Source organism: Monodelphis domestica, chromosome 4, assembly GCF_027887165.1.
Source record: "Monodelphis domestica isolate mMonDom1 chromosome 4, mMonDom1.pri, whole genome shotgun sequence".
Lineage (NCBI taxonomy): Eukaryota > Metazoa > Chordata > Mammalia > Didelphimorphia > Didelphidae > Monodelphis > Monodelphis domestica.
Genome location: NC_077230.1, coordinates 137,066,236 through 137,086,518, shown reverse-complemented (window position 1 = coordinate 137,086,518; position 20,283 = coordinate 137,066,236).

Sequence of the window (20,283 nt, the reverse complement as noted above, 5' to 3'; positions counted from 1 at the left end):
AAAAACAGAAACAAAATCTGCAGTTATCCAGAACTCAGAACCTTCAATCCTCTAAGAACTCTGGTCAAGCAAGTTTTCTTTTGCAATAAAATATAGATCCTTCTGCAGCTGAATTGAAAATCTCTAGTAATTTTTTAAAACTTTCTGACTGAAGTCTAGAATGAGAAGAAAATTTATGATGTAACTCTTGTGTAAAAATTATCGTGCCATCACCTAGGGGAGTTTTGTTATTTGTTTATTTTTTCTCTTTTTGGTAGGGATCTGTGATTTCTTTAGCAAAGGACACTAGAAGTCTTGGCAAGCTGAGCCATTATCTAATCTGTACAAAGAGAAAGACTGGAACCCAGGTCTTCTAAACTCTCTCTACTATTCTATGTAATCTGTCTCATGCAGAGCACAGGACTAGCAAAGTTCTAGGGAAAAAAAGAAGACATGATTCTGGCCAACAAGGAGCTCACAATCTTTTCTTTTTTTTTAAGTTATTTTCAATGTGAATTCAAGAATTACAAACATGTCAAGACATCAAGAAGAAAAGGGAAGAGAACTAAAAAGAAACTGAGAACTCAGATCACATACAGTGTTTTGTGGATTTTCAAAATATATGCATAGAGGTCCTGGGTCCAAATGTGGCCTCAGACACTCCTACCCATGTAATCTGTACAAGTCACTTAACCCCCATTGCATTGCCCTTACCACTTCTTTGACTTGGAATCAGTATAACTGCGAAAATATGGTTTGCCAAGACTGTGAATTGCCAAAACTGTAAAGGTTTCGGCCAAAATGTAAAGATAATTTTTAGTGTCTTGATTTAAATAAAAAAATAAGTGGTCGCCATAGGAAAATTCCCAAATATGAAAATACCCAAGTCAGCTGGGTTTTATGGAGATTTTAATTTAATACAAATGAAGGAATTAAAGGGAAGGGAGAGAGAGAGAAAATAGTAGAAATGGCCTAGGCCATTTGGCCTAGGCCTGAGCCTTAAGGGAGAGAGAGTCAGTCTTTATCACTCACCACAAGATTGTCCCAAGCAAGTTCCAGTCCTTCACTGAAATCCTCAACTCAGAGACCCTCCTTTGAATTCCTGAACTCCTGAACTGAGTTCAGAGCTCCAATTCAGCTTCCAAACTGAACTAAAAAACAAACTGAACTGAATTCTCCTTTTAAAGAAATTTTCTCTTATGTCACCTCCCCTAAATTTTCACATCTACCAATCACAGTAGACACTTTTTCCCAGGACTGCCCATTCTTAGTTCTCACCACTCTTTAGTTCTCACCTTCTCTGGGTAGATTATATCTTCTGAGTACTTCACACTTCTTTTGTTAAGCTTGCCTTTTGTAAGTTGCTTGACCTTTTAGTGATTAATTTAACCTTTATAGGTAGTTAGCACCTTTTTGTATTAGATCTAACAATAGACCACCTAGCTTAGGGTTTTTACTTCACTATAAGTATGAGTTGGGGACTTTCATTGTTCCATCAGGAGTTTACAACTTTATCTTCCCCTAAGGCACTGTCTGAGCAGAGTGGAGTAATTTTAAAAGTTCTCAATACATTCCTGATCAAGTACCTCCATTGTTACAATAGGGGAATAGCTTAACCAAATCAAAACAGTCGAGCAGTTTTAAGATTCATCAGGATACCCAGTATTGGTTCCAAGATGGAAAATAAGGGTATAAAATTGTTAGGGGAGAGAGAGAGAGAGAGAGAGAGAGAGAGAGAGATACATATATATATGCACATACATACATAAACACACAGATATTTACTTTATTGGGAAAAACAAACTATTTTGAACCCCTTTCTTCACTGCCCACCAATCTACTCTCCATCTTCTCCCACAACTCACCCTCTGTTTAGTCCTTTTCCTCACTTCTAAGGGGTGGAAAACATGCTTCATTATCCATATTTTGATGTGATGATATTTTAATTAAAAGTCCATATTAATATATTAATTAATTAATTTAATAACAATTCTCTTTATTGGAGGTTATCTCATAATTTTTTCTCATTCTGATCACATGACTCTCCAACAGTTCATGTGTCTTTCCATATCTTTTTTTTTCTTTTAATCCCTTACCTTCCATCTTAGAATCAATACTTAGCCAAGAGAGATCTTAAGAAATTATCTAGTACAGCATATTCATTTTTCAGGTAAGACTTAGAATGATGACATGACTTGACTTTTGTGAGTCAGGACTAGAATTCAGATCTTCTGACTCTTTTTCCAGAATGTTTCCATTGTGTCATGCTACTTTTCCTCTCAGTGGTTTTCCACAGATCCTTTCCTCTACATCAAAACCAAATGAAGTCATTATTTCTAATAGCTGTGACTCAACACAGATGTGCAATAAAGACTTTTCAAGACTGGAAGAAATCATCAGGCTCTAGTCAACAACAATCAGACTTTTACAGAACCAGTTATAATTGTTCTGACGCACATAAGTATTAAGATAACCAAAGAAAGATCTATTCATCAGGATAATCAAGGTTCAACTAGAAAGAAAAACTATACTTTATTTTTCATATTTCACATTCATGTTTTAATATGTGGTTAATTGTTATTGTTCAGTCTTCTCAGTCATGTTGGAGAGAGATAGGGAGGGAGAGAGAGAACAATCACCAGGCTGCCTTAACTAAAAAAACACTTCCACACTTCCCATGCTCTATTTCCCAGCTGAGGGCTAAGGGGAGTGTTAAATACTCCAGGGAAGGGAGAGAGCCCCAAGCAAAGGAATGTGCCTACCCTTTCTTCCGAGGTCAATGATGTCACTGCTTCTGCGACTCTGGTTGGCCAGCCTTAGCTTTGGACCAGGTCCGGAGACCGGAATTCCAGACTTGTCAGCCATTACATGGGGACTTCCGCCAGCCCCTTCCAGAAGTCAAGGCTGCCGGTACTCACAAGGCACTTTAGTCACATGACTTGCGGGCATCTGGACTTGATATGCATACGTGGGAAAAGAGTTACATTTTATATTACTTTCACACATAAGATATGGAGGTAAAAATATGCTGCGCAATGAAAAACAAACTGAAAAACAAGACAAGAAAGTATGGTAGAGAAGAAGGTGGAATTAGCAATCACCAAAATAGCCTTTAAGCCCTTGGATAGCTTAAGGTATCCATTCAGAAAGATTTCCTCTCCGTGGAAGATCTACTAAAGCAATTATATTTCCATCTCCCTATGGGTTCCTTTAATGTTCTCAATTTGCATAATGTAGAAAGAAATTTCATGGCATAAATGTTAAGAAAAGAGTAACAGGTGTTGTGGTTTATTGTTATTTCCCCCCCTCCCCAAAGACTTAGTCTTGAAAAATGCTAGATCCCACAAGTGATTTATTCCGCTACGTCACAGGAAAATAAATGCCCTTCCTTAGCCGGTGTGGCTCTTTTCATTTGTCAGATATTGATCCCCTCCCACAACCTCTCTTCCTGGCCCCATGATTCTTGTAGAGGTTAAACCAATGAAGTCCATTCCCATTTATTTCTCCAGGTTTATGCAGTGGTATCACCATCCATAACATCACTGCCACCAGCAACCCATCTTGAGTTTTTGATCTTAAACCCCAAATAGCAAAATAGCAAACACCAGCTAAATAGTTCACAGAAAGATTTTTAGAGGTGGGCTAGGTGCTCCCCCTTCCAGGATCCCAATCATAATAATAAAATGCATGTAGCAGCTGAATCCTAGAAAAACTACTCCGTGTTTTACACCAGGCTCCATCTTCATACACTAAGAAATTGCACATTTGCATTCATGCGGTCTTCTGTACCCCTATTTATGTGGAGGACAAAGTGGAAGGGATGCTTACTAAAGGCACCTCTAAAGTTGTTCATACCAACTTACTGGCCAGTGAGTACTTCTTTACTGCCTCTGTTCCCTAATAAGGACAGCTGGTGGTGGAATGAGCCTGGAGTCGGGAAGATCTTTGTTCAAGCCTAGGCTCTGAGACTTACCTGAGGGCCTGTGTGGTCCTGAGCAAGTCATTTAAACTCTGCTCGCCTCAATTTCCTCATTTGTAAACTGAGGATATTAATACTACCTACCTCTCAGGGTTGAGGACAAAATGAGGTCATAATTGTAAAGCACTTGCCATACTACATATAGTAAGTGATGTATAACTTTTGTTTGTATTTTAATAATATGTATTATATATTTATGAATATTATATAATAAAAATAAATCTATTTTTAAATACTTTAATAAAATTTTAATAATAAAAACAATTTTCCCCTTTCCTGGGAGTCAAGAAGACCTGGTTCAAATGCTTCTTGTTACACATAATAGCTTTGCAACCTGGACAAGTCACAAGTTCTCAGTAACCCCATGTAAAGATGAGAAATTTCAAAGAAGGTTCTAATCTACCTTGGTTTAGAAGGAGTGCCTTCCTCAGAATGCCCTATGTTAATGAAATCCCAAACCTGGGTCCAAATAAAGAACAAGACTCTTAACATATATATATGATGTGATGGGGACATTTTTCCCCCCAGATTAAATGTCAATATAATTTTTAATGTTTGTTTTCTGACATTTTGCAATCCATCTGCTCTCCCCCCTCACCAAAAGGCAGATAATATGATAGAGGTTGTCTATATGTTATCATATAATACCTATTTCTACGTTTGTCATGTTATGAAACAAGACACATTAATAACACCTAAGAAAAATTCATGGAGGAAATAAAGTGAAGAGTGATGTTTTTCAATCTGCATTCAGACTCTATTCTTTCTATGATGGTAGATATTGTTTGTCATGAATCCCTTGAAGTTGTCCTGGATCCTTACTTTGTTGATAATAGTTAAGTCATTCACAGGTGATCATCATACATTATTGTTGTGACTGTGTATAACATTTTCCTTGTTCTCCTCACTTCACTTTGCATCACTTCATACAAGTCTTTCCAGGTGTTGTCTTTTTTTTTAATCATCTTCTTCGTCATTCTTTATGGCATAATAGTATTCCATTGCTATCACATACCACAACTTATTCAGCCATTCCCCAATTAATGGGCATCCCTTCGGAAATTCCCAGTCCTTTCCCACAACAAAAAGAGCTGCTGTCAATATTTTTGTACAGATAGGGTCTTTTCCCCTATCTTTAATCACTTTAGGATATAGATCTAGTAGTAGCATTGCTAGATCAAAGGGTATATGTGCAGATTGATGACCTTTTGGACATAGTTCCAGATTGTTCTCTAAGATGGTTGTATCAGTGCACAGCTTTACCAGTATTGTATTAGTGTCCCAATTTTTCCAGGATCCCTTCAACATTTATTTATTATTATATTATATTATTTATCATGTTAGCCAATCTGATGGGTGTGAGGTGGTATCTCAGAGCTGTTTTCATTTTTATTTCTCTAATAGTATTTGGGAGTGTTTTTTTATATATGTAAAAGCAGTTTTAATTTCTTCATCTGAGAATTGCCTGTTCATATCCTTTGACTACTTCTTAATTGGGCAATGGTTAGTATTCTTATGAATTTGATTCAGTTCTCTATATATTTGAGAAATTAGATCTTTGTCAGAGACATTGTCTATAACGATTTTTCCGAATTTGCTATTTCTTTTAATCTTGATTGCATTGATTTTGCTTGCAAAGAACTTTTTAAATTTAATACAGTAGAGTTGTCTATTTTACATCTTATAATGTTCTCTATGTCTAATTTGAACACAAATTCTCCCCTTATCCATAGCTCTAACAGATACACTCTTTTGTACTTCCCTAATTTGTTTGTAGTATCACCTTTTATTTCTAAATCTTATATCCATTTTGACTTTACCTTGGTATATGGTGTGAGTCTTTATGAGTCTATGACTAGTTTCTGACATACTGTTTTCCAGTTTTCCCAGCAATTTTTGTTGAATAGTGAGTTCTTCCAAAAGTTTGGATCTTTGAGGTTATTACTTACTTTGGTCATTTATTATTGTGTGTTAAGTACCTATTCTATTCCACTGGTCCACCACTCTATTTCTCAGCCATTACCAGAATATTTTGCTAATTTCCACCTTATTATATAGTTTGAAATCTAATAAAGCTAAATCATCTAACATCACATTTTTTTCACTAATTTCCTTGATACTCTTGGTATTTTGTCCTTATAGATGAATTTTATTTTTTTTCCTTGCTCTATGAAATAATTTGGTGGTAGTATGATTGATATGACACTGAATAAGTAATTTAGTAGATTTGTCATTTTTATTATATTTGCTCGACCTATCCATGAGCAATTAATGCTTTTCCAGTTGTTTAGCTCAGACTACATTTATCCATGAAGTATTTTCTAATTGTGATCATATAGTTACTGGGTTTATCTTGGAAGATAGACTTCCAGGAATTTTATATTGTCTAGAGTTGTCTTAAAAAGAATTTCTCTTTCTATCTTTTTTCTTGAGCTTTATTGATAATATAGAGAAATGTAAGTGATTTCTATTGGTTTATTGTATAGCCCACAATTTTGTTAAAGTTGTTCGTTGTTTTTTTAGTTTTTTTTGGTTGATTCTCTAGGATTCTCTAAGTATGCCATCATCTCATCTGCAAAGATGATTTTTTTCCTCATTGCCCATTCTAATTTCTTCAATTTCTTCTTCTCTTATTGCTATAGCAATAACATCAACACATTTTCCATGCACCATCTTATTTCATCTTTATAACAACACCATGGAAAAGGTGTAGCATCATTTTTTTTTACGATGATAAAAAAATAAGGCTAAAATTGGTGGATTTGGCTAGGTTCATTTAGTGAATAAATGTCAAAAGAAGGGCTTGAATCCATACAGTTCTTTCTGACCAAATCCAGTATGTTATGAATTATAATTAGTATCTGTCGCTTGAACTTTTCCCCTGAACTTGTATTCCCTTTTACACCAAGGGGTTCTTAATGTTGTGTGTGTGTGTGTGTGTGTGTGTGTGTGTGTGCTGAAAGAAATGGTAAATTTAAGTTACAGTTAATGAAAATAAAGAAGTATTTTTTTCTTGTCCAATTTCATCCTCCTCAGAACTCCTGCTTTAAAATATACTCTCCTCGGATTTGAAAGTCTCCAATATTAGTCCTTTGTCATTGTGGTTTTGGTTTTTAATTTTCCTTTAACTAATATAATGCAAATTCTTCCATGTCCTGTCATTTTTACCAACGGTAATAATGGATTAATAATTTCCCAAATTGTACAGTGGTGGCCTGTGAAAGTTAATCTTTTCATGAACCTGGTGTCTTTGTACCTCACTCCTTTTCACTTCCAATTTTCTCAGATATGTGCCCTAATACTGCCTACATTTCCTAATCATCTAGTAGCACCTTATACCTTGTGATCTGTATTTTACTGCAGCTATGCTATGAAATGCTCCCAGTGATCCTTAATAGGCCTTCATTTGCTTTAGAATTGGATGCCATTGATCAGCCCTATTCCCTCTCCCTTTCATTTCTCTTTTCCTTTGACTTTCTCAACACTACACTGTAGTGACTATCTTCCTACATCTCTGACTATTCTCTCTTTGTTCTCTTTCTTTTTCCTTCTTTCTCTTAACTACATAATCGTAGACATTCCTCAAGTTAAAGTTCTTTGTGCTCTGCTCTCTGTTTTACTTACTCTCTTTCCCTAGATCAGTGATGGTGAACTTATGGCATGTATGTCAAAGATGGGATGCAAAGCACTCTTTGTGGGCATGTGGCCACCCTCCCTTCCCTAGAGTTTATTACTAGAAAGGCGGAGAGACTTGGGTGGGGCTGCTCCCCTCCCCCTCCCCATCATGCCTAATGACATTTTTTTTACATCCCCCACCCTTTTGCCCACCAGCCCAATAGGAGTGCATAGAGGGTAAGGTGGGCAGCTCACAGGTGGCAGAGTGGGAGTAGAGCAGAGCACTTCAGCCATTCCCCTCCCCCTCTCTTCATGCACTATAGACATGCCTCACCTCACCCATCCCTCCACCCAACAGCCCAATGGGAGAGCTTCCTCCTTGCCTTGTGTGGGGTAAAGAGGGTGGTGTAGAGAACACCCAGACCTTGGTAGGTGGGGGGAGACTTGCCATCTCTGGGAGGGGGCAGACATGGCACTCAGTCTTGGGGATAGGGCCCAGCACTCCATCTCTCTCTCTTTTTTTTTTTTAATTAATTTATTTAGTCAATTTAGAACATTATTCCTTGGTTACAAGAATCACATTATTTCCCTCCCTCCCCTCCCCCACCCTTCCCACAGCCAAGGCACAATTTCATTGGGCATTACATGTGTCCTTGATCAGGACCTATTTCCATGTTGTTGGTATTTGCATTAGAGTGTTCATTTAGAGTCTCTCCTCAGACATGTCCCCTCAACCCCTGTAGTCAACCAGTTGTTTTTCTTCGGTGTTTTTACTCCCACAGTGTTTCCTCTGGATGTGGATAGTGGTCTTTCTCGTAGATCCCTCCAGGTTGTTCAGGGTCATTGCATTGCCACTAATGGAGAAGTCCATTACATTTGATTGTACCACAGTGTATCAGTCTCTGTGTACAATGTTCTCCTGGTTCTGCTCCTCTCACTCTGCATCAATTCCTGGAGGTTGTTCCAGTCTCCATGGAATTCCTCCACGTTATTATTCCTTTGAGCACAAGAGTATTCCATCACCAACATATACCACAATTTGTTTAGCCATTCCCCAATTGATGGGCATCCCCTCATTTCCCAATTTTTCCAGCACTCCATCTCTAAAAGGTTTACCATCACTGCTCTAGATGAATTGAGACTGCCTCAGGACTTCTATTATCCTCTTGGTGAAGATAATGCTCAAATTTATATTTCCATGTGAGACATTACAACTAAACTTTAGACCTAAATCTCTAATATCCTATGTTGTATATTTATTTCTACCTAAATATAGGGCAAAAACTCAGCTTACCTAAGACTAATCATCTCTGCTCCACCGCTTCCCTATGTCAAACCAATGAGTCTCCAATCACCTAAACACAAAATGTTTGTGTCCTTCTTTGATCTTCTTCATTCTCTTTACTGTGATCATTTACTAAGTCCATCTGCTGATCTCATTCCATTAACTCTCAGATTCATCTCTCCATTCAAGCAATCTCCACCCACATCCAGGCCCTTAATTCTCCATAATTGTACCACTACCATAAACTCTCTAACTGGTCTCTGCCTCCAGCCTTCAAACTTCAATTCTCTAACAGAATGATCTTCCTGGAACATGATTTTTATAATGTCATTCTCTTTTTCAGTAACCTTCAATGGCTCTCCACTGCCTATAGGACAAAGTCCCATCGCAAATCCTCAGTATGGAATTTGAGACTTTCTATAAAGTAATTTAATATTACTTATATAACTTTAGCTGTCATTAATCTTCCCACATCCACTGATGCTCAATGTAGTGATTTCCCAGTTAGGAAGGAAATACTGGACTAGCAGCAATGAAAAACAATCAGCTGAATCATGTCTAAAAGATCAAAGCAAATAAGGGAATAAGTTAGTCCCAATTGCTAGCTCTCAAATAAGACAGGAATCTCAAAGGGACATTGGAAGAGCCATGAAGTTCAGTGGGTCATAATGCAAATTTACCTCTGTATGAGCTCAAGCCTGTTTAGTTCATAAAAGATTTCCCTAGGCTTTTATCTGACCAGATTGCCTTGTTTTGCTTTTCAAATCCTGACTGTGCTAAATTAAACTTCCAGATATTACAAAGAGAATAATACTAATAATAATTAATAATATTTATACAGTACTTTAAGGATTATAATAGGTTTGGCTTATATTAAATCACTCAAGCCAAGATTGTTTCACTACCTGTCAAACATATTATCTCATTTCCAATGTTTGTGCTTTTGTGTCTGCTGCTTTGTATATTCCTTCTCCTCCTGTTTACTTATTCCAATCATACCTACATTTCAAGGGACAACACTTTAAGCCGCCTCCTTATTGAAGCTTTTCTGGAATCTCTACAACCAAGATTTCATAGTTATTACAGTCTACTTCAATCTTTCCATACTCTAAACTTTGATAATATTTGTTGTCTGGAAAAAGCATTTCCACAATATTTGTAACTATTATTACTTGTTCATTTATTTGCATTTATTTTATTATTTTATATTTATTATTATTATATTATTTATTGTTATTGAACTGTTTCATTTTGTCTCTTCTCTTTAAGTAAGCTCTGGGAAGGAAGGTCTTATTATTGCATATTTCATTTGTAGCCCTAACCTAGGTCCAGGCATATAGAAAATCTAAGAAAATATTTGAATAAAAAATTATAATGATGATGATAAAGATCAAGATAACTAATATTTGTAAAACACAAGGTATGTATTATTTCACACTAGCCAAGATGATTCCCTCAATCCCCACAAAACATAATTCCAAGATTGTTTCTAAGTGCCATATACTAGAGGTCTGATGAGTTGGAAGCTACTAATTTTCCTTCCTTAAAATGAAAAAATGGGAAAAAAGAACCTGGCTTTGTTTGATTTGACTATAACAATCACTGCAGACTCCAAACAAGTGGAAGAGTTGCCCCCACCCAGATAAACCCAGGCAAATTTGTAGCTAAATTCTTAGCCTCTGAATATGGATTTGAGTGTCAATTCATGGTCTGGAAATCCAGGTCACTCAGGAAAGCTATACTGAATAGAAATAGTTCTTCTGCTAAGTTTAATTAATATGATACTAATAGCACATACCTTCCAGCATAGTTGTGAAGATAAAATGAGGTAATATTGGTTAAATGATTTGCAAACTTTAATGCACTATATAAATGCTAATGTTATTATTATTTACCATATATAAGATAAATAGTTAAATGTATAAAATAAAGACTAAATGGGAAGAGGAGGGAACAAAGGAAGGATCTTCAATAGGAAAGAGTGATTTAGATCAAAGCGGGGGGATAAAGAAGAGACTCTTAGAAGAGGTTATTTAGTAGGTTATGGTCAGAAGGAAATTAGACTTCTGAGGAGGGATTAGATAAAAAGAGAGAGAGAAGGATGTTGCAACGGAAGTAGTGCAAAACATGATTGGCAAGTCCTCAAGACAAAATCTTCAGAGCTGACAGGGGAAGATTCCAAGGCTGTTAGAGAGACAGTTTGTCCTAGCTGGAGTTGGAACTGACTGGGAAAATCTGATAGTAGAAAATCTTATCTCTCTCCTGGACTTCATTGGACCTTGGACAAGCAGACATTCAATCATGAGTAAGCAGAAGTTTCCAATACCCTTAGGTAGACTAAAAGGAAGATTGAGGAAGACTTCTGCCATTCTCTGGACCACAGCAGACCTCCATCTGGATATCAACAACTGCCTGTCAAGGACTCTATTTTGTAAGATCTCTGTTGGACTGGCCTTTAGGATTTTAGTGTAGAAAAATAGGATTATTAGTTAGGAATTTACATTAAGAGTTTAAGGTTTAAGATTTTCCTTTCTCCTTCCGTTCCCTAACCTCTCCACTCTATTAAATAAAACCAAATATTTATATGTTAATTCTTCTGTGTTGCTTCCCTATAAAACCCTCTTAATTAACACTGATATTTTAAGGAGGAACAATGAGGAAAAATAAAATGGAAGGTAATACACAAATAGTAATTATATCCTTAGATGTGAATGGGATAAACTCACCCATAAAACAGAAATAGATAGCAAAATGGATGAAACACCAAACCCAAACATATGATGTTTTTAAGAAGCACATTTAAAGGGACAGCTATGTGGCTAAGTGGATTGAGATCCAGGCCCAGAGATGGGGCATCCTGGGTTCAAATTTGACCTGAGATACTTCTTAGCTATGGGCTAGCCTGGGCTAGCTACTTAACCCCCATTGCCTAGGCCTTACCACTCTTCTGCCTTAGAACTAATACACTGTATTGATTCTAAAAAGGGGCTGAGGTTTAAAAAAAATAAAAGAAACACACTTAAAAGTTAAAAAACACACACAGAGAAAAAAATGAATGATTGGAGCAGAATATACCATGCTTTAGCCAATGCAAAAAAATCAGGAGTAGCAATCATAACCTCAGACAAAATTAAAGTGAAAATAGATTATAATAAAAGAGATAAAAGAGGAACTACATTATGTTAAAAGGTATCAGAGATAATGAAACATTATCAGTCTTAAACCTATGTGTACAAAATGTTATAGCATCCACATTTTAAAAGGAAAAGATAAATAAGTTACAAGTAGAAATAGATAGCAAAACAATAATAGTGGGGGACTTCACCTTCTTCTCTCAGAACTAGATAAATATAGGGAGCAGCTAGGTAGCCCTATAGGTTGAGAGCCAGGTCTAGAGATGAGAGGTCCTGGGTTCAAATCTAACCTTAGACACTTCCCAACTGTGTTACCCTGGGCAAGTCCCTTAACCCCCATTTCCTAGCCCTCACTGCTCTTCTGCCTTGTAACCAATACATAGTATTTATTCTAAGACAGAAGGTAAGGATTTAAGTTTTTAAAAAAAGAACTAGATAAATATAACCAAAAAATAAATAAGAAAGAAGTTAAAGAAATTAATAGAATTTTAGGTAAGCTAAATATAATAGCTATCTGGAGAAATCTGAACAGGAATAGAAAGGAATATATATATATATATATATATATATATATATATATATATATATATATAATGTTACCTCCAGAGAATGAATTAAAAAGTGGAAGTATTAAAGACAATAAATAATTTTATTAAAGGGAATGGTAATAATTAGACAACATACCAAAAACCATAGAAAACAGCCAAAGCAGTAATTAGAGAAAATGTGTGTTTCCAAATATTTATATCAATAAAATAGGGAAAGAATATATTAATAAATTGGGAATCTCATTTTTAAAAACCAGAAAAAGAACAAATTCAATGTCCTCAAGCAAAATACCAAATTGGAAATCCAAAAAAAGTAAAAATTAGATTAATAAAACTGAATGTAAGAAAACCATTGAATTATTAAATAAAATTAGAATTGGTTTTATGAAAAAATCAAAATAGATAAGCCATTATTTAATATGACATTTTTAAAGCAAGAAAAGCAAATCACTAGTATCATAAATGAAAAAGGTGAATTCATTACTAATGAAGATGAAATGAAAACAATTATTATGAATTATTTTGCCCAATTATATAGCAACAAATTTAACAATGTAAATGAAATGGAAGAATACTTACAAAACATAAACTGCCTAAACTATCAAAAGAAAAAATAGAATATCTAAATAAAAGCATTTTAGAAAAAGAAATTGAGCAGGTCATAAAATGAACTAAGAAAAAAGCATTATGATCAGAAGAATTTATAAGTGATTTCTACAAAACATTTAAAGTTAACTAACTCCCATTTTAAATAAATTGTTTGAGGTAATATGGAAAGAAGTCCTACCCAACTCCTTTTATGAAACAAATATGGTGTTAATATCTAAACCAGAAAGAGCAAAAACAGAGAAAGGAAACTAGAACAACTTAATTAATGAATATAAATGCAAAAATCCTAAGTAAAATACTAGCTAGAAAACTATAACAATATATCAAAAAGATTATACATTGTGTTCAAACGAGATCTATAGCAGGAATGTAAGGATGGCTTAATATAAGGAAAACTATCACTATAAATTATCATATAAATTAAAAATACATAGTATTGGCTCCAAGACAGAAGGTAAGGGCTTTAAAAAAAAATAAATTAAAAAAAAAACATTGGAAAGAATAAGTATAAATGGATTTTTTCTTAAAATGACTAAAAGCATCTACTTAAAACTATGAGCAAGTATTATTTGTAATGGGATAAGCTAGAAGCTATACCAATAATATCAAGCACGAAACAAGAATACCCATTACCACCAATATTATTCAATATTGTATTATAAATGCTAGCAAGATCAAAAGAAAAGAAAAAGAAAATGAAGGAATCAGAATGGTCAAAGAGATACGTGAAGATTAAATTAAATCTCTCCCCCAATTGTGAAAATGAAATTAACTCCCCTGCCCATTTTTAGATTTAATCATCAGAAGTATAAACACTTCATTTATACTTGAGTGGGGAAGCTCTGTGACCCATGTGTGCAATAGTGGGTGACAAATCAGAATCAAACTGACACCCCCCTGGGCACTCCTAAAGCAAAGCTTCAACAGTAATTAGTAGACATAAAAATTGTAGGAAGGTACAGGAAGTGATGCAAAAGAAAATGTCTTTAAAAGGGAGTTACAACTTCCTCTGGAGGAGAATCATCTGAGATTTGTGGTAGATTCATCTGGGATTCATCTGAGATCTTCAGAGAGACTGATTCTTTGGAGAGTTCTTGAGTTCTTTGTGCTTGGGACTTCTGACTGCTCACATTATTCTGGAGTTCTGAGTTCAAGTTGGAGTCTAGTGAAGAATCTGCTGACTGGACCTGAGACACTCTATGTCAGTGGCTCTCAACCTTTCTAATGCCGTGACCCCGCAATACAGTTCCTCATGTTGCAGTGACCCCAAATCAAAAAATTATTTTGGTGGCTACTTCAAAACTATAGTTTTGCTACAGTTATGATTTGGAATGTAAATACCTGATATGCATTATGTATTCTCATTGCTACAAATTGAGAGATTGAGAACCGCTACTCTATGTAGTGAGACTGTCCTTGAATCTCTCCCCTTTGGACTGACACATGGTGAGTGAAAAAGGCTGACTCCTTTCCTGGATTTTCTGAAGAGACTAGCCTCAGGAGAGACCTAACCTCTTGAGAGAGGTCCCCTGCATCCCCAGGTCTTTGGCTACAAGGGCCAAGGCCTCTCTAGTTAAGGAGTAAACTCCCCTGCCTGTTTTTGAGCCAGGGGTCAGAGCAAAATACTTAGTGCTTAGGCTAGATATCTTACCCTATCCGCTCTCTGATTTTTAACTTCACTCTTTCTATATTTTGTAAATAAATTGTAAATAAATCTCTTTGACATTAATTAAATTCCTGGCAACCCTATTCTTAATTAATCCAGCCCAACCTTTTTATAATAAACCTTCTTTTTCCCCACTTACAGATAATAATACTATCTCTTTTTACACACATCATGATAGTATATGCAGAAAATCCTAGAAATTTAACAACAAAAGTTAGTTGAAACAATTAATAGTTTAGTAATGTAGCAGGCTACAAAATAAACCCACATGAATCATCAAAATTTCTGTCACTAACAAAGCCCTGCAAGAAGAGATCAAAAGAGATACCCCATTTAAAATTGAAAGCAACAACAACCCAGCCTACTGATGTCTTTCCTATATCCAGGGATCCAATAAGAAGAATGATATGTGGTAAGAAGAATGAAACAAATATTGTGGAATCAGGAGCCAAAAAAGCTGATGGCAATTAAAGGCAACTTAATTGAAAGTTATCATACTTTTTATAGGGGGAGCAAAACAAGCTGAAGCTTTAATACAAATATTCTGTATCCAAGGTAGAATGAAGAGAATTTTTCAGTTATCAATGCAATCTGCCATACATCAGTGATTTATTTGGATACATGTTGAGCAGGGGTCCAAGAAAGACGGGGAGTGGGGATTTCCATAGGTTTTTTGATACATACAAAAAGTTTCCTTGGATTGGTTACATGATACATAGACAAGAGTTTGCCTGGGTTTACATATACCTTCAGGAGTTTCTAGGGATATTGGATACAGACATGCCCTAGATGGAGAAGGAGAGAAGGGAGGGGGAATGTGGGGGACTTTCTGCTCTATGGACCTAAGCCCTGCCTGAGGGTCTTTGGATCTCAAGCTTTGCTTGAGGATCTCAGTCTGTTACTTCAAATCACCATAAATAATATAATATATCTGAGGAAATACCTGTCCCCCCCAAAAGTTCAAGAAGTCCATAAAGATAATTATAAAACATTTTTACACAAATAAAGTCAAATTTAAATAATTGAAGGAATAATAATTGTTCATTGGTGAGCAGAGCCAATATAATTTAAAGGATATTCCTGCCTAAACTAATCTTATTCAATGCTGTCTCAATTAAATTACAAAAAAAAATTATTGAGCTAGAAAAATTAATAAAATTCATCTGGAAGAGTAAAAGGTCAAGCATATCCAAAAAATAATGAAAAACATTTAAAAGAAAAAAGTCTAGCAGTATCAGATTTTAAACTGTATTATAAAATAGTAATGATCAAAACTAATTGGTACAGGGTAAGAAATAAAATGGTATACCAGTGAAAGAAAATGGATATACTACAGACCATGGTAAAAAGTTCATAGTAGCCTTATATTTGACAAAAGTAAAGATTCAAATTTTGGGGATAAAAATTCACTATTTGTTTGAAATTATCGGAAAAATTGGAAGACACTTTGGCAGAAACTAGATGTAGACCAATATCTTACATCATTTCCCAAGATAAGATCACATTAGATTCATGACATAGAAGAGAGGTATCATAAGCAAATTAGAAAAGGACATATATTGCCTATCTGATTTATGGATAGAAAAGGAATTTATGAATAAACAAGAGATAGAATGTATTGTGGGATATAAAATGGATAATTTTGATTACACTAAATTAAAAGGTTTTGTATAAATAAAACATGTAGCCAAGTCTAAAAAAGATGGAAGGAAAGCAGAAAATTGGGAAAGGGCGATTTTATAGATAGCTTTTCAGAAAGGTTTCTTATATCCAAATTATATAGAGAACTTTGTCAACTTTATAAGAATATGAGCCATTCCCCCATTGATAAAGGGCCAAAAGATATGAATAGATAGTTTTTGGATAAAGAAATCATATATATATATATATGTGTGTGTGTGTGTGTACATACATATATATATGAAAAAATACTCTAAGTAATTTCTAATTATAAAAATGCAAATCAAAATAACTATCGGATAGGCTGAAATGATAAAAGAGCAAAATGACAAATGGAGGAGCTGTCGGGAAAATAGGAATGCTAATACACTGTTGGTCGAACTATGAACTAATCCAATAATTTTGGAGGGCAATATGGAATTATTCCCAGACAGTTATAAAATTGTGTACTCCCTTAGATATAGCAATATTACCATTAGGTCTGTTTCCCAAGGTAATCAGGGGAAAGTGAGAAGATGCCCATTGATTAGGGATGGCTGAATGTGTTATGGTATACGGTTGTGATGGAATACTACCATGCCTTAAGAAATGATGAGCATGTTATTTTTTTAAATGTGTAAATACCTACATGAAGTAATGAAGAGCAAAATGAGTAGAACTAAGAGAACAGTATTCAAAGCAACAGAAATAATGTTTGAAGTATAACTTGTGAATGTCTACCTCATGAGAAAGAACTGATAAAAAGAAACATGCAAGACATAATTCTACATATTCATCTATACTTCTCTGGTTCAAGGAGAGAAGGAGGGAGATATTAAGGAATTCCAATGTAACCAACAAACAAGTGAAAGAAAAAAAATTGAACTATAAGTTTTTTGTTAAATTTTGCATTTTATTGCAATCTTTTATTTTTATATCACTTTCACTCCTGATTATATCCCTTCCCCTCTACTGAGCAGTAAGCAATCTATGAAGAAAGAAACAAAGAAACAGAAACAAACAAAACTATAGCCTTATAGCCAAAGTAACCAACTTATCAACCTAGTATATGTGATGCATTATATCCATAGTGCCCACTTTGGCAAAGCAGATTCAGCAATGTTTAAGATTTTTGTCTAACTCTACCATTCTGTGTTTCTATGAGTGTGTAGAAAGGTCTAAAATTTTCATGTGTTGTAGAGGGAATCAAGTAGGATTAGAAATTCAACTGCATCCCTCAACACTAGCTTCCTCTATGAAAACCAAATTGGGTCTTCATAGAGTGCAGGCATGGTGGGAGGGGAGAAAATGGCTTCTTTCACAACTGGCAAAGAAATCAATTTAGAAAAGAAATGTCAGAGGATTTTATGAAAATATATTGTAATATAGTCATAGGAGTTCTGAATTGACTCCCATCTAAAAAAATCCAGCCATCTCAAAGTATTTATTAAACTCTTTGTACCAGCTGCTTTGTTAGGCACTGTACAGAGATGGGGTCCTGCCCTATCTTACAGTTGAAAGTCTAAAGTAAACAAACATTGCCTGCTCCAGTTCATTCTGCCCTCTGCTTCTGAGGACTTTGATTCATTATTTCACCACGTTTGCATTTTAATATGCAAATTCCTCTGAGAGGAGTATAAATTAGAGCAGTGGCAGCTGGTTTTCATAGAAGGCAGGCAAAGACAGGAGGGCTCAGGCCACCTGGTTGGTAGAAGAGGGGGATGGGAGAGAGGCAGAGTAGGGAAGGGACAGGACATCAATGCAGGAAGAGCATGCAAGTCAAAATTTGTCTATTTCACAATTTGGCTAGGGTTCAATCCTCCCAATCACTACCTATCATGATCAACCTCAGGGCAACATGGCAGCTAAGGGCATACCAGGATCAGACAATCCTTTCCCTAAAACATAGGTAAACATAGTCTATACAGGTAAAATCAAATTTAGAAATTAGCATGAACAATAGTCTTTATTTTTTAAAGCTTTTTTTTCAGTTTTTTTTTTCAGTTTTTCACATACATTTTCTGAAGTTATGAAATCCAATTTGTCACCCTCCCTTCTTTTCCTCCCCCCTCCTGGAGATAGTAAGCAATTTGATCTGGGTTATACATGTATCATCATGAAAAACATTTCCAAAAAGAATAGTCTTTAAAGGGAAAAATCAAATCTAAAGGTGAAGAGCATAGAAAGGGGAAGGGATGTGCTATGGGAAAGAGAGTTTGCAAGCTGAAGGTATAGGACCTTTAAGTCTTTTTTAGCATCCACTGGCAAAGTCTCCTGCCTGTCTTCTCTCTTGCCAGTTGCCTCTCTGAGTCAGGCTCCATCTGCTAGGTACCTGGTTCTTGCAGCGGTGAAGGTCCACCCAAAGCCTTGGGCTTAAGACAGCTGCCCAGCTTTTGTCACTGATGGCAGCACTGCCTTACCAAAGCAGGTCAGCATGCTTTGCCCACTGGGCCACAGACTCATTTGAAAATGGAAACCTCCTCACAGTGAAGCAGGCAGAAAGCTGGGTTTGTCACTGTCCTCATTCTGATCCCAATGTCTATTTTGAGTAATCTAGTCTGGAGCTTTGCCTAGTACATGCCTTATGGTCTGAAGTCAATGCGACTGTTTCAATTAAACATTCAATTAATAGTCTACTTTCTAGCAAGAATATTCAAAGGGAACATATCTAGATTCTTTTTGGAACCTAAGCTCTAGGACAAAAGCAAGTAGATCTGGGGTTTTTTCCTCCCTCGATTGATAACAAGAAGCAGTGTGACCTTACTTTGTACAGAACACTGTGCCAGGCACAGTGGGGGAATGCAAAAGAACTAGAATGTACAGGCACCACCTGTGTATGAATGATTTAGAAGAGAACAGAACATACATACTGTACCCGTAATTAAAAAGATTGACTGTAGAACAATTAATTTTTGTTGATGTTCAGTTGTTCAGTCTCATCTGATTCTTTGTGACCCAATGAGCCATAGCTACACATGGGGTTTTCTTGGCAAGGATGCTGACATGATTTGTCATTTCCTTCTTCATTGGATCCTTTTAGTTAGTCAATTGGAGGTTAAGTGACTTGCCCAAGGTCACTCAGGGAGGAAGTGTCTAAATCTGAATTTGAACTCAAGTCTTTCTCACCCCAAGTCCAGATTCTATGCAGTGAGCCATTTACCTGCCTCTGAAAAAAATTACATGAATAATTAAGAACATTAACAAATACAGAGCAATATAAAATAAACAGAAGGGTGTGGTTCTAAAAGGCTGTAGAATGATGGCTGTAGGAGATACTTTTTGTATCCTGATACATAGATAAATATTCTCCCACAGACATTCACCAAACAATATTGACTAGTGTCAGATAACCTGGGCTCAAATCTTGCATCAAATAACCTCTATTTATAGGATTGGGCAAGTCACTTCGCTTCTCTGGGCCTGTTTGCCCATCTACAACGAAGGGGTTGGATTATATAGCTTCTGTGGTACCTGAGCAATACTAGGTCTAGGGGAAGGAAGACCTAAGTTCAAATCTGGTCTCATACACTTACTTCCCATGTGGCCCGTGTAACTCATTCTGTTTGTCTCAATTTCATCAACTATAAAATGGAAATCAAAATAGCACCTACCTTCCAGGATTGTGGTGAGGATGAAATGAGATAAAAATTGCAAAGCTCTTATCACAGTACCTGTCATATAGTAAGTGCTATATATGTTAGCTATTTTTATTATTTTAAGACATTGATCTCATGTTGCTATGGACGGATTCCTATCCCTGAAGGTCAGTTTGATGTAATTTTTGAAATATATTTTTATTTCTTTTGTTA